The following is a 14,743-nucleotide window of genomic DNA, read 5'->3' on the forward strand; positions in this document are numbered from 1 at the left end:
TACCTATATATGTGTTCTCCCTTATATATATAGATATAGATATAAATATAGATATAGCAATAGATATGTGGGCATGTGTTCTCCATTACAGGTATTTTATCTGTCTGGTTTTAGTTCTCACAGGTAACCCCAAGACAATATTATTACAAAACTGGCAGAAAAATAAAACATGATAAAACAGCTTACAGATAAGTCTAAGTATTTACTAACAATTATGGAACCTTGACAGAGTCTTCAGAGTAAACAGAAACTCACACACTCCTTAACCATGTTTTTTTTTTTCTACTCTCAATACCTCAGTTATTCCCAGTATTTATTTGTTGTGGTGTTCATTACTACTGCTCCCTGTTGTAGCTTCACTCATTCATCTCTCATCCTCTCCTATCCCAAACATCCAGACTAACCCCTGGTAATCCCCATATACCATTGCCCACAAAGACTGTACACTCTCACATAGTATGGATGTTCTTGCACTCCCACTGCATATGCTTGCAATCTGCACCAGACTCCACACATCTTCTGCATCTATTGTCTTACCCCCTTCTCCCTCACCATTCTATACCACAGAGCAAAACCTTCTTCTGCAGCTTATATTCTTGTCTTACCTCCTTTAAGCATTTCAGAATTTCCAAGTCATCTTTCCACGCTCTCTCTCTTAATCATCCTTGGTCCATCTGCTGCATAATCACCCCTCACTACTCTCCCAGTCTCCATTAAGTTCTTCCAGTCCATCATTTGTACTTCTCCATCCAGTCATTCATGTGACACTTACAGTCCCCCCCCGTCAATATGCCTTTCCTTATTTGCTTTCTAAAATGTCTCTTCCACACTACCTTAATATTATATAGTAATCAGCTTCCCCTCTCCAGACCCTAATTGCACAGTGTTTAGATAAAATCTGCAAAACCTTCCTCTATCACCAAAGCCATCAGATCTTCCACATACTTTACCCCTTGCCTTCACAACCTCTAGATCTTTCCAAAGAATTTTTCCTGGCCTCTTCACTTATCGCCTCCTTCTATATTCCCACCTTTTTATCACTTCCACCCTCCCATTATGCCCCACTGACCTGCTCTCCTCATTATCTGTAGCTTTTTTTTCATCTTATCAACCATCTGAGTGTTCTTTTCTTCCGTCTCCATCTCTCAATACGTCCACTTCAGCTCCACATGTATGACTCCCAATTTCACTTGTGTGAATTAACAGCCAACAAATACCTCCTCCTCCAGTCAAGCATACCGCATTCACCTCTTGCCTCTTCTACTGTAAATCTGCCTTTCCCTATTCTATATCTCTTCTCATTTTATACAAAATGGCCACCTTTCTTTTCTGTTTCTTTTAACCTTGCCATTTTTGGTGTAGTACCTTGGTGCCTAATTAAACAGAACACCAAGGGAGCAACTATCATCCTAACCACCTTCACTGCTGCTCCTGAAGTATTGATTGTACTGATCCATTTATATACCATATCCCTTGTCTTCTTAAAGCACTCCAGACTGTATCCACGGTCCCCTCAACACTGATCCATTTATATACCATATCCCTTATCTTCTTAAAGCACTCCAGACTGCATCCTTGGTCTCCTCAACACTTGGCTATAATTTAACCCCCATATGATATTCACTCTACCCTATTGCCCCTCTCAACTGGCATCACCAAAATCTTTTTGGGAATGAAATAATTGCCCCATTTCCTGATCAGAATCCTATTTCCACTTACTGTTTCTAACAAAGTCTCCACATCGTCTGATAACAGCATGCACTTGACAGCAGATAAAGAAACATTCCTCTTCTTTCCCTCTTCCATCTACTTACCACAGAATCCTTTCCTCTTTAAGTTAGTTTCCCTTACCAGGATGAGTATAGCCAGACAGAGACAGAGTTAGCAGCCCTGCTGCATGCCTCTATTTAGCCAGATTTTCCCTGGCATTCACCCCATTCACTGCAATGTAGCTGGCTCCTCATATAGTGCTGCCACTGCCTTAATAAACTGCCCTTCCCTACTGTTTGCTATGCTGCCTGCATTAAACTCTTCCAGCTCATTCTAGGAAATGCATCCTGTATATCTAACAGAACTATTACTGCATTCCCCTTTGCCTCCATTTATCCCCATGCCACAGAATCCACCAACACTTGCCATTGATCCCCTGATGCCCGACCCCTCACAAATAGCACCTGATCTCTATGTACCACAAGGGGAAGTACCTTCTCCAATCTAGTTGATCAAACCCTACCTAATAACTTAGAATCTGCATTATATAAGGAGATAGGATGAAAACGTACAAGGTTCTCAGGGAATGTCTTTCCATTTAGGAGTACTCTTTCAGAGTTATCAGAAGTATCAACCTCCTCAATAATATTATTGAACACTGCAGCCATCTTTCCTGATACCATCAATCCATGTACCTTATAAAAATCAATGGGCACTTCCACTCCCCCATCCCTACTTCCGTATTCAATTCTTCTAAATCCTCTACCCAACCTTAATCCATTCCATGCTCTGAAATATCTCATTGTCTCATCTTCTCCACATATAATTCTTTATAAAAATACTAAACACCGCTCTGGGCCCACATCTTCCCTTTTTCACTACATCTCCCTGTGTGTCTCCATGTCTGCTTTGTTTTGCATCTCCTGTAATGTCTTTGGATATCTTTCTAACTCCTAACCTCAGCCTCCTGCCCTCTGATGTCCTCCTGTAACTGCTGCAGCCTTCTCTCCCCTTCTCATAGTTTACTCCTTTTCATTCTGCTGCTTCGTCTCAGTTTCCCTAAGACCCTTCATATCCATGCTGTGTTTAGTCTCTCCTGTTGCTTTGCACCTAATGTACTGCTTTCATTCACATTCACTCTTACCACCTATTCTACCATACTCTTTAACCATCGCTGGACCTCTGATACTTACCCAGGTTCCATCTCCAGTTCCCTTCTTCCCCTTCCACCACATTCAAGACCACTACCACAATTCCATGGTAAGAAATTGCCTTAGATATCAATAAGCATCCTCTCTAATCTACTTGCCTGCTTTTTATCATCACTTGAGAAAGTAAATTATAGCCATTTTCTTCAAATCTGCCTCCATACTTCTACCATCCCTTCTTCTTTTGTCCCCTTCTGAATTAATTTCTGACAATATTTAATTCGACCACAACTCCTGCCTACCTCCAGGTTTATAACAAGCTTAAAATATCTTCCCAGTATCCCACACTTTCCTTCCATACTCCCTTAACTGCTCCTCAAAGGTCTCTACCACCATTATTTGTGCTCCCTTTGTGCTCCTTTAGACCATAGTACATCTTCAGTTGAATGCCTCTACCCCTGTACACACTGTATCACTATTCACTTTCCATTGCTTGTTTTCACTGACAGCCTTCGATCCCATTCTGTCTCCCTCTCTCACAATTCCTACACCACTCTTCCCTCCCCCTTGACACAGTCACAATCTCATCACCTATACCCTTTCTTTTGAAACTTATCCCCCTTTTCCTTACTTTCAACTCTTGTAAGAAAACTATAATCACCTTTTCTCTGTGCAGTTTAGCTAATACCCTTTCCTTTCTTTAAAAGGGAAATGCCCCCAGTTTGCCAGTTGCAAATCTTATATACCTCCTCTCCCATCTCCCACCTCACACTAAGCTAGCCCTTTAGTGTAGCCTGGGCCCCACTAACACTTGATCCCCACCACCACCACCAGCAATGGCCTAAGGACTCCAGTATTTATGCCTGCACAGTGGACTCAAACCTTGCTTTCCTCCAAGAGGACCTCATGTTACCTTTATTTACCATTTAACTCCATCTTCCTATCCACCTCTACTTAATTCAGTTTTATACCCCCTACTGTCTTACATCCCTGATATCAAAGATATTATCCCTTTCACTCACCCATTCACATTTCTTATAGTCCATTATCCTTTTGTGTGATTCATCTGTCTGCAACCACCATCAAAGTAATAATTGTCCTTGATCATTTTAGTCCTCCACACTTCACTGTTCATCTTCTACAGCTCCTCTACAGTTCCTCATATGGGATATATCCTCTCAGTTGCAAATGTTATACTACACCCCCCGCCCCCATGGCAGGCAAGTCATTAGCACAGCATCACTCCTGATACTTGAGAATCTTCCTTATTCACTTCACTCTATCCCTTGTGTCACACTTCACATTGTTTCCCCCACTTCCTCCAGCTAGCACTGTGCTAAGTATGTCTCCTCTAACAACAACAGAATAGAGGAAGTCACCTATACCAAGTGACTGGGTGCCACCATGACATCATTTTTGCCCACCACAATTTAGGCTACTTTACAAAGCCAGGCTATATCTCACCAACTACAGCAGGAAAGGAACTGCAACATCCATCTTATTTCCAGGTCTGCTCTATGCATCTGTAGTTTTCACATATCATAAATCTTCACTAATGAACAAGCTTGAACAGTGTTATGATAAAATAAGTAAATTTGCATCCAATCTTCAAAAAAAGCCATCCTTGCATTCCCCTACTAGAACTACCACACCAGATGTCATATATGCAATGCATAATGGCATATAAAAGAAACTTGGAAGCAAGGATCAAAACCTAAAAGAATCCTAAAAGTCCAACGTATTAGATGGGATCTACTTACACTCAGCTAAACTATGGAGACCACATCCATTACCATGAGAAAAATAACCTCCTTGATTTTAAAACCAGCTTCAAACTCACCAGGTAAGGATTCTCACTTTCCCTGGTACTAGTCATAAAACCGCTTTGAATTTCAGTTAAAATTATTAACAACCTTCATGGATGGGAACTAATGGGGCATGAAGCCCACATTTTTCTTTTTGCTGATGATTGTTTCCTGTTTTCCAAAAGCCTGGAAGAGAACCTGCTTATTATGCTGGAGTTACTTAAACAATCTTACATGATATCTGGTCTCTTAATGTCAATAAGGCCAAATCAGAGATGTTTCCAGCTAATGATAATACTGTCCACCTGAGAGACAGCAATTGTGTTTCTCCACTTGCCTGGTGTAGCTGTACCTCAAAATACTTAGGCCTGATCCTGAGATGATATGGCATCTCTAAACCTCAAACCCCGTGGGATGAGCTCTTCTGTCTGGTACATTCCTGGAGATGACTTAACCTATCTTGTTGAGAAAAAATCTTGATCCTTAATATGATTTGCTACCCCAGATTGCATTAGACACCTACCAACCCTCACCACTAATAAGTAGCTGATAAAAATAGAAAAGCTCACAATCCATTTATCTGGGATGATATGTGGTCTCTGTTTCTATCCAGAAGAATCGGTGGAGCAAGCCTTCCTAACCTGAGAAGGTTAGCAGATACTATAACATGGCATGCATTCCTCATAACCCCAGAATCAAGCCCCCCCCCCCATGAACAGACAGTATAGCAAATCTCTTAAATATCTTACTTAGCTCTTACTTGTTACTGATGTTTCCTACCCCCCCCCCCCCATCTTCATATCTTGCATATGTTGTTTGTTATTTGGAAAGCTTTGAAATGCTTGTCTTCTTTCTTTCCCTCATTAGAGATCTGGTCTCTGGTAGCATCAATGTGGGCAATCATCATATTAAAGTTGATGGCTCTATACTGATCTGGAATGACTGACTAGTGAAAAGGCTCCACAAAATAGGACAACAAACTCTGTTTTATACCCTTTTCAGTGTGTCAGAAGGAATTTAATATCTTAAACCATGCATTTTGGAAGTACCTACAACTAAGACATACACTAGCTCCATATACAGTGAAGCTGAGTAGCAATCCTAAGTCTACTAACAAGCACTCCTGAGTGAAGTGCATGTTGTCTTACCAGCTAAAGAATATAAATCCTTTGTGTTTATCTTCTGTTAAGTAAACACCCAACAGTACCGGTCCATAAACAGATAGATGCGTTCTTTACTATTTACAGTTATACCAGTAAGGAAAACTCTGTTCATCAAAGGAAGATTTTGAAGCAGCTTTCCTACACCTCTAGAGAACAGGCCTACCAGATGAGGCTGGTTCTTAATGTCTACTGGACAGGAGCTTAAATGCTAAGGCAAGGCCAAACTATTTAGGGGGGGGGGGTCACATGATGAGCTGCATCTATTTTGGATATTTTCTAAAGTGACTATTTTGTGGAAAAAGGTTAAAGAGTTCGTACTTAATTAAATCTTGTGATCTGGATTCTCAGAGACTATTTATCTCTGTCAAGATTGTCCAGTCACCAGATGTTTTAGGTTCTGTGTTGTCCAGTCACCAGAGGTTGTTGGTTCTGTGTTGTCCAGTCACCAGAGGCTGTGGGTTCTGCAACTCTCAGTCATATGTTAGTTATATGTTGTGTCTGCATGGAAGTCACTGAGTCTTTTGTCTGTGACTATGCTTACTAAGTTTTTGAGATGATACTCCAGTATTCTAAACATGGGCATCTTAGGAGGCTTGCCATTTGAACTGAAGACACTGAAGACAGTTTAAGTTTTCCTCACTCAACCCCCTCCCCCTTTGTGGAAGCAACTAGAATGATACCTAGCCCTGTAAAACACAGATCTCCAAAACAGATCTGTACACACCAAACTTCCTCAGAGCAAATTCCTTCGGAGATAGCTGTCTGACACATCATCTCAAATTATTAGTAGAATTGTAACAAGTTCTGATCATAATGTTCTGTTCATTAGCTTTCATGATATTAATATAAAAATAGAGCTGGCAATTAGTTACTTTGTTAGACATAAGTTATGCACTGTTCAGATGTTTGTTATTAAATAATAGTAATAAACATTTATACTACATATGTATATCCACTCAGATGTTCAACTGCTTTATTCACACATGACATTCATAGTATGTGAATCTATTATTGTTGTTCTTTGTTGACAATAAAAAAAAATCAAACTACATCTAAATCACACTAAAATCTGCAACAGTTCCAAATCTCCAGGACAAAAATAGCTAAACACGATATCCTTTTCCCACTTACTAAACCACTTTCTTCCCAGCTGGCTTTTTATGTTTTATTGAAGTGGGTTTATTGCACTAATCCTGTGAAAAATTTATGTATTATTATTCTCACGTATCAGTATGACCATAGACCCATATTACATTGCTTGAGTTCTCATAGTTTTGATACTGTGTACTGCTTAGTAATGTTACTAAATTTATACTGATAATGTCCTGTTCCAGTTGTTGTTGCTGTGTCGTTCGGCTTTTCCCGGTTAGGGGTCGCCACAGCGGAACTCTGGTCCGCTAATGATTGGCAGTTGATTTTTACATGCCGAGTTGCCAGCCCTGACACATAACCTTCAACGAAGGTATGCCCATTAACGCATGTCTCCACACAGAAGACGATCTAACTGAGAATAGACCCGGACAGCGTCTTACTGTGAGGTGACAATGCTACCGCAGCACCACCACCGCAGTACATAATTTCCTGCTCCAGTGATGCTCTGCAATGTATATCAGTGTTACTTAGAACTTACATTCTGTATCTGTGTATGATAGTTCCTGTTTAACTTTATTCCATTTTAATTGATTTCACTATCTTTTATACACTGCCCATTCTGTAGAGTTTGTCTTAGCTTTATTATATTGTATATTTACTAATTTTTGGAACTCTTTTCATTGGCACTATCTGAAAATGGGCAATGTAACCCAATTGTTCTAATTAAGTAAAAGCAAATAAATAGTAATATTTTTCACTTTTACTCTTCCTCATACCTCTTCCATGAAAATGCATAATAAATTCTACCAAATATACACTTTACAAGTACAAATGCATTTAACATTCCAACTCTTTTCCAGTGATAGAGTGAATTCCTCATATTGCTCATACACTTGAAACAGTGTCCATTACAACTGACCCATTATTCTACAGTTCCTTCAGTTGACCCCCTCCACCTCCCATGTGTGTGATCATGTCCTCTCCACATTCTCAGTAGAGTTACTCTTGCTATTGCCAATAAAAGGCCATACATAATACATTAACCCTTGCTCACTGCACATACTTGAAGTAGTCTAAAAAGAAGAAAGAACATGAAAAAGAAATAATCGCTTTTGAGCAGATCACCTTTGATTTTCTTCTTTTCTACTGCCCAGCCTATGCAAGTTTTGTCAGTTCACCTGCACTCATCCATCTCTTCCCTTCCTCTACCATTAGGTATTCACCTCTGTCATGTTCATAAACAAGTTACAACAGAAAAAAAGTGAGCAAATGAGCAGAGCTTATAATGGGGTTCCACAGCAGGCAGCCTCATCCCTACTCTGCAATATTCTCACTTCAATTTCTTATTTACTTGAATGGCATCATCTCATCTTGCTGTCAAGCATAGGCTAATATTCTTTTTTTTCATCCATTAGGTAATGTCTCCTCCACCAGATGCTTGACTACTGCTGTGCTCCTTTGCCTAATCCACTATGTCTGGATATTTTGTGGAATGCATACTGCCCTGAGGATTTACTGTATTACCTTTCTCCACCTTTCTGTATGCAAACTGATTCAGTGTCCTCTCTAGTAGGTGTCTTGGTCTTTGTTCTATTCTACTGACCTCCATGTCACTAAGGGATGCCGATTTTTAAATTAAATTCACATCTCCTGTTTCTAAAATTCAAATTACCACCAAGTTACAGTTTTATAACATCTTACGGCTTCCTCTAGGATTTTGCATATGTAGCTACTGCATTGTCACATACCAGATCAGTCGAGGCCAGGGTTAACAACGACTGCCACAAATACTGTTAGCCAACAGCATGCTGGTGGAAATTGGGCTACTGCTGGGGGAAGGCATGCCCGAAGGCAGGAAGAGAGGAGAAAGGTTAGGGGTGTGGTAGTGAGGGTAGGAACTTTGAATGTTGGCAGTATGACTGGCATAGGGAGAGAGCTAGCTGATATGATGGACAGAAGGAAGGTTAACATATTGTGTGTGCAAGAGACCAGATGGAAGGGGAGTAAGGCTAGGTGTTTAGGATGTGGGTTCAAATTGTTCTATCATGGTGTGGATGGGAGGAGAAATGGAGTAGGGGTTATTCTGAAGGAACAGTATGCCAAGAGTGTTTTGGAGGTGAAAAGAGTGTTGGGTAGAGTGATGTTTATGAAGCTGGAATTTGATGGTGTAATGTTGAATGTTGTTAGTGCATATGCTCCACAAGTTGGGTGTGTGATGAATGAGAAAGAAAAATGTTGGAGTTAGTTGGATGAAGTGATGACTGTACCTAAGGGTGAGAGAGTGGTGATTGGAGCAGATTTCAATGGGTATGTTGGTGAGGGGAACAGAGGGGATGAGGAACTTATGGGTAGGTATGGTGTTAAGTAAAGGAATTCAGAAGGTCAGATGGTAGTGGATTTTGTGAAAAGGATGGACATGGCTGTGGTGAATACATATTTTAACAAGAGGGAGGAGCATAGGGTGATATACAAGAGTGGATGAAGATGCACACAGATGGATTATATCCTATGCATGAGGGCCAGTTTGAAGGAGAGTGGGGACTGTAAAGTAGTGACAGGGAAAGTGTAATTAGGCAGCATAGAACGATGGTCTGTAGGATGACGCTGGTGATCAAGAAGAGGAGGAGGAGTGTGAGGGCAGCACCAAGGATCAAATGGTGGAAAGTGGAATTCAGGGAAGAGTTAATACAGGCACTGGGTGGCAGTGAAGAGTTACCAAATAACTGGATAACTACAGCAGAGCTAGTAAGGGAGATGGCTAGAAAGGTGCTTAGTGTGACATCTGGACAGAGGAAGGAAGTACAGGAGAGTATACAGAGAAAGAGGTTGGCGAAGAAGAAGTGGGATTGTCAGAGAGCTGAAGAAAGTAGAGAGGAGCATATGGAGATGAGGTGCATAGCAAAGAGAGAGGTGGTGAAGGCTAAGGATAAGGCATATGAAGCATTATATGAAAGGTTGGACACCGAGGAGGGAGAAAAATACCTGTACCGATTGGCTAGACAGAGGGACCGAGCTAGGAAAGATGTGCAGCAGGTAAGGGTAATAAAGGATAATGAGGGAAATGTACACACAGGCAAGGAGAGTGTGTTGAGCAGATGGAAAGAGTACTTTGAGGGGCTGATGAATGAAGAGAATGAGAGAGAGAGAAAGAAGGTTGGATGATTGGGGATAGTGAATCAGGTGGTGCAATGGATTAGTAAGGAAGAAGTAAGGATAGCTATGAAGAGGATAAAGAATGAAAAGGCTGTTGGTCCAGATGACATACCTGGGAAGCATGGAGGTGTTTAGGAGAAATGGCAGTGGAGTTTTTAACCAGATTGCTTAATGAAACTTTGGAAAGTGAGAGAATGCCCGAGGAGTGGAGAAAAAGTGTTTTGGTACCGATTTGTAAGAATAAGGGTGATGTGCAGAGCTGTAGTAAATACAGAGGTATAAAATTGATCATTCACAGCATGAAGTTATGGGAAAGAGTAGTGGAAGCTAGGTTAAGAAGGGAGGTGATGATTATTGATCAGCAGTATGGTTTCATGCAGGAAAGAGCACTACAGATGCGATGTTTGCTCTGGGAGTGTTGATGGAGAAGTACAGAGAAGGTCAGAAGGAGTTGCATTGTGTCTTTGTGGACTTAGAGAAAGCATATGACAGGGTGCCCAGAGAGGAGCTGTGGTATTGTATGAGGAAGTTGGGAGTGGCAAAGAAGTATCTAAGAGTGGTACAGGATATGTACGAGGGTAGTGTGACAGTGGTGAGGTCTGTGGTGGGAGTGATGGATACGTTTAAGGTGGAGGTGGAATTACATCAAGGATCACCTCTGAGCCCTTTCTTATTTGCACTGATGATGGACAGGTTGCCAGACATAATCAGACAGGAGTCCCCGTGGACTATGATGTTTACAGATGACATTGTGATCTGTAGTGAGAGTAGGGAGCAGGTTGAAGAGACCCTGGAGAGGTGGAGATATGCTCTAGAGAGGAGAGGAGAGGAGAGGAATGAAGGTCAGCAGGACTAAGACAGAGTATATGCGTGTAAATGAGAGGGAGGATAGAGGAATGGTAAGGATGCAGGGAGTAGAGTTGTTGAAGGTGGATGAGTTTAAATACTTGGGATCAACAGCTCAGAGTACTGAAGAGTGTGGAAGAGAGTTGAAGAAGAGAGTACAGGCAGGATGGAGTGGGTGGAGAAGAGTGTCAGGAGTGATTTGTGACAGAAGAGTACCAGTAAGAGTGAAAGGGAAGGTCTACAAGAGGGTAGTGAGACCAGCTATGTTATATGAGTTGGAGACAGTGGCATTGACAAAATGGCAGGAGTCAGAGCTGAACGTGGCAGAGTTAAAGATGTTAAGATTTGGACTGGGTGTGACGAGCGTGGACAGCATTAGGAATATGTATATTAGAGGGTCAGCCCAGGTTGGACAGTTTGGAGACAAAGCCAGAGAGACGAGATTACATTGGTTTGGACATGTGCTTATAAGGGATGCTCTGTATATTGGGAAAAGGATGCTAAGGATGAAGCTGCCAGGTAAGAGGAAAAGAGGAAGGCCTAAGTTAAGGTTTATGGATGTGGTGAGAGAGGACATGCAGGTGGTTGGTGTGCCAAGAAAAAATGCAGAGGACAGGAAGAAATGGAAACAGATGATCCACTGTGGTGACCCCTAACAGGAACAGCCGAAAGAAAAAGAAGAAAAAGAAGAAGAAGCTACTGCATTTTCACACTACAATTTACACAGCAAGTTATCTCTGTGTTAATGTTACTTGCTCTTCATATTGGCTACCACAGGAAGCATCTGTATTCTTCTCTGATAAATCAGGAAACACAAAAAGAACCAGTCCTAGGATACAAATCCAAAAATCAAAAACAATTAACAATTAATTAAATAAACATTAGGTGTGTCAGTCTGTATAAAATACACATTCTTTAAATAAAACAGTTGTAGTAAAAACTTGCTAAACAATATTATCTATTAACTAAAAAGCATTTTAAATTTATGCATTCATTTAATCCAGGTGTACTGTCTGCACCTAAAAATAACTGCCACAGTGCTTCTTTACATTCTAGTATATTGTTAAGATCACCTTCAAAAGAAACCTTCTCTACCTTTTCCAAGACAAAAAAAAATTGAATCTTTTAAAATTTAGGCATACTGATGCATGTCTAGCCAATGAATTTGTTTTGTCTTTCTTTTTAATAGCCAGATTGTTTTCATATATCCTGCTTTTCAAACTTCTTATGGTCTTTCCTATATAATAATTGTCACATGACAGACAAATAGCAATGTAAACGACATATTCACTATTGCAATTGTAGTAGTCTTTAGCCCAAAAAGTTTGGTTGGAATGACTTAAAGTTATAAAGGAAGTGTTACTGATGAACCTACATTGCTTGCAATTCCAGCATGCATAAGTGCCTTTCTTATTACAACCTGTTCTTGTACAAATATTAACCTTGTTGTTCCCTGATTCTAGCATTGACTTGATGTTAGTAACTCTTTTGTAAGTGAATCTAGGTCTCAATCCAATTGTCGCCACTAACGCTTTGTTTCCAAGTATTATTTTACAATTGTTCTCTATAATGTGTTTGATGTGCCACATTTCATTCACTATAGGTATATGAAAAGCACTCGTATATTTAGAAACAACAGTCTCCAATGTGTTTGATGTGCTGTCAATAACTGGACCTACCATGGTGTCAGTTGAATACAAAATGGGTGAAGCCACCCCCCCTTCTTAGTACCATTACTTCACTTTCTATCTTCTTTAGCCATTCCAAGGTGTAACCTCTAGAAAGAAAATGTGACCTCAAAAACAGAACTCCTTTTTGAAAGTGTCATTGTCAGAGGTTAATCTACTAAGCCTAATGATCTGTCCTTTTATGACTCATTTTTCATATGCTGTGGATGTAAACTGTCATTCTGTAAATATTGATTAGCGAAGACTGGTTTCCTATAGATGCTACTCATAAACTTGTTTCTCTCCTTATCTATACTCAAATGTAAATCTAAATAGTTGACAGATTCACCAAAACCACTGATTTTAAATTCCAAAAAAATCAGTAGTAGAATTTAAGTCACTAACCAAGTCCACAAATTCCTCATAAGTACCAGTCCATAAAAAGAACAAATCATCAATATATGTATAGTACGTTTGTACTTTTTTATAACTAGGATGTTGATTTAAAAACTTCAGTTCCCAGTCAGCCGTGACTAAGTTTGCAAATGCAGGTGCTACTCTTGCCCCCATGGCTACTCCAGAGATTTGTTTGTATAAAGACTTGTTGGATTTGAAACAATTATTGTTCAAAACCAAGTCCATCAAACAACAAATGGTATTCACTTTTCCACCACTGAAATCAGTGTGGTTAGTGAGATATTCTCTGAGATATTCAACACCCCTTTCTTGTCTTTCAGTGATGTCAAGTTCTCTTAAAAGTTCTAGTAAGTGCCATGAGTCTCTTAGATAATGTTTAAATTTCTGGACAATAGGATTAAGAACATAATCTAACCAAATAGATATGTTTTCTGTTTTGGAATGTTTAGCTGAAATTATTGGCCTGAATGGGGGATTTTTTTGGTCCATCTGTATTTTTGGAATACCAAAGAAGGATGCCATTTTTGGATGTTCAACCAATAAATAGTTATAATTTTCATTGTCAATTTCACCTTGGCTGAACAAATCAAACAATGTTACATCCACCTTTTTGTAACTATGGTTAACTTCTCCTAAGTTAACCTTTTTATATGTATCTAGATCTTCTAACATCACTTCTAAAGAACTTTCATAATCTTTTGTGTTCACAATGACAATTTTCCCACCTTTGTCTGCTTTCATAGTCCTAATGTCAAAGTTTTTGCTAAAGCTATGTAATGCGTTGTACTCTTCTTTGGTAAGATTCTCTTTATAGTCACGATGCCTAATTTTTCTGAATTCTCTTTCGCAAATACTTTGAAAGACCTGCAGGGTAGTTTGAAGGGGAGGGTTAAAAGTGCTAGGTTTACTCGGCTTGTCATCTAAGGTTTTGTTAGTACTAGTCTGTTTTAAAACATCCTGCATGATGTAACTTAAGTTTAACTTCTTCAAATACAGTCTGAGGTCTACTAACAATTTTCCTATATTCATACTACAGGCAGGAATGAATGAGAAGCCTTTCTTTAAAACATTTTCTAATTCACAGGAAAAAAAATATTAGATAAATTAATAATATCAAGGCAATAGTTTTGTACACCTTTTTGATTTACCATTTCTTCCTGTTTTTCCCTTTCCCTTTCCCCTTCCCCTTGTACTGAGTGGAACTGTACCACTTCAAAATCTGTTTGTTCTCTAATTTGCCCATGTGAAAAGGGCCTTTGTTGTGCCCTGTATCAGCAGTTTCCAATTCCAGACAAAGGTGGGAAGATTGTCATTATGAACACAAGGGATTATGAAAGTTCTTTAGAAGTGATGTAAGAAGATCTAGATACATATAAAAAGGTTAACTTAGGAGAAGTTAACCATAGTTACAAAAAGGTGGATGTAACATTGTTTGATATGTTCAGCCAAGGTGAAATTGACAATGAAAATTACAACTATTTATTGGTTGAACACCCAAAAATGGCATCCTTCTTTGGTATCCCAAAAATACAGATGGACCAAACAAATCCCCCATTCAGGCCAATAATTTCAGCTAAACATTCCAAAACAAAAAACATATCTATTTGGTTAGATTATGTTCTTAATCCTATTGTCCAGAAATCTAAACATTATCTAAGAGACTCATGGCACTTACTAGAAATTTTAAGAGAACTTGACATCACTGAAAGACACATTTATTTTGGCTCTTTGGATGTCAAGTC

The sequence above is a fragment of the Protopterus annectens genome, chromosome 17.part0 (assembly GCF_019279795.1).
Source record: "Protopterus annectens isolate FY-2018-M chromosome 17.part0, PAN1.0, whole genome shotgun sequence".
NCBI classification, from domain to species: domain Eukaryota; kingdom Metazoa; phylum Chordata; order Ceratodontiformes; family Protopteridae; genus Protopterus; species Protopterus annectens.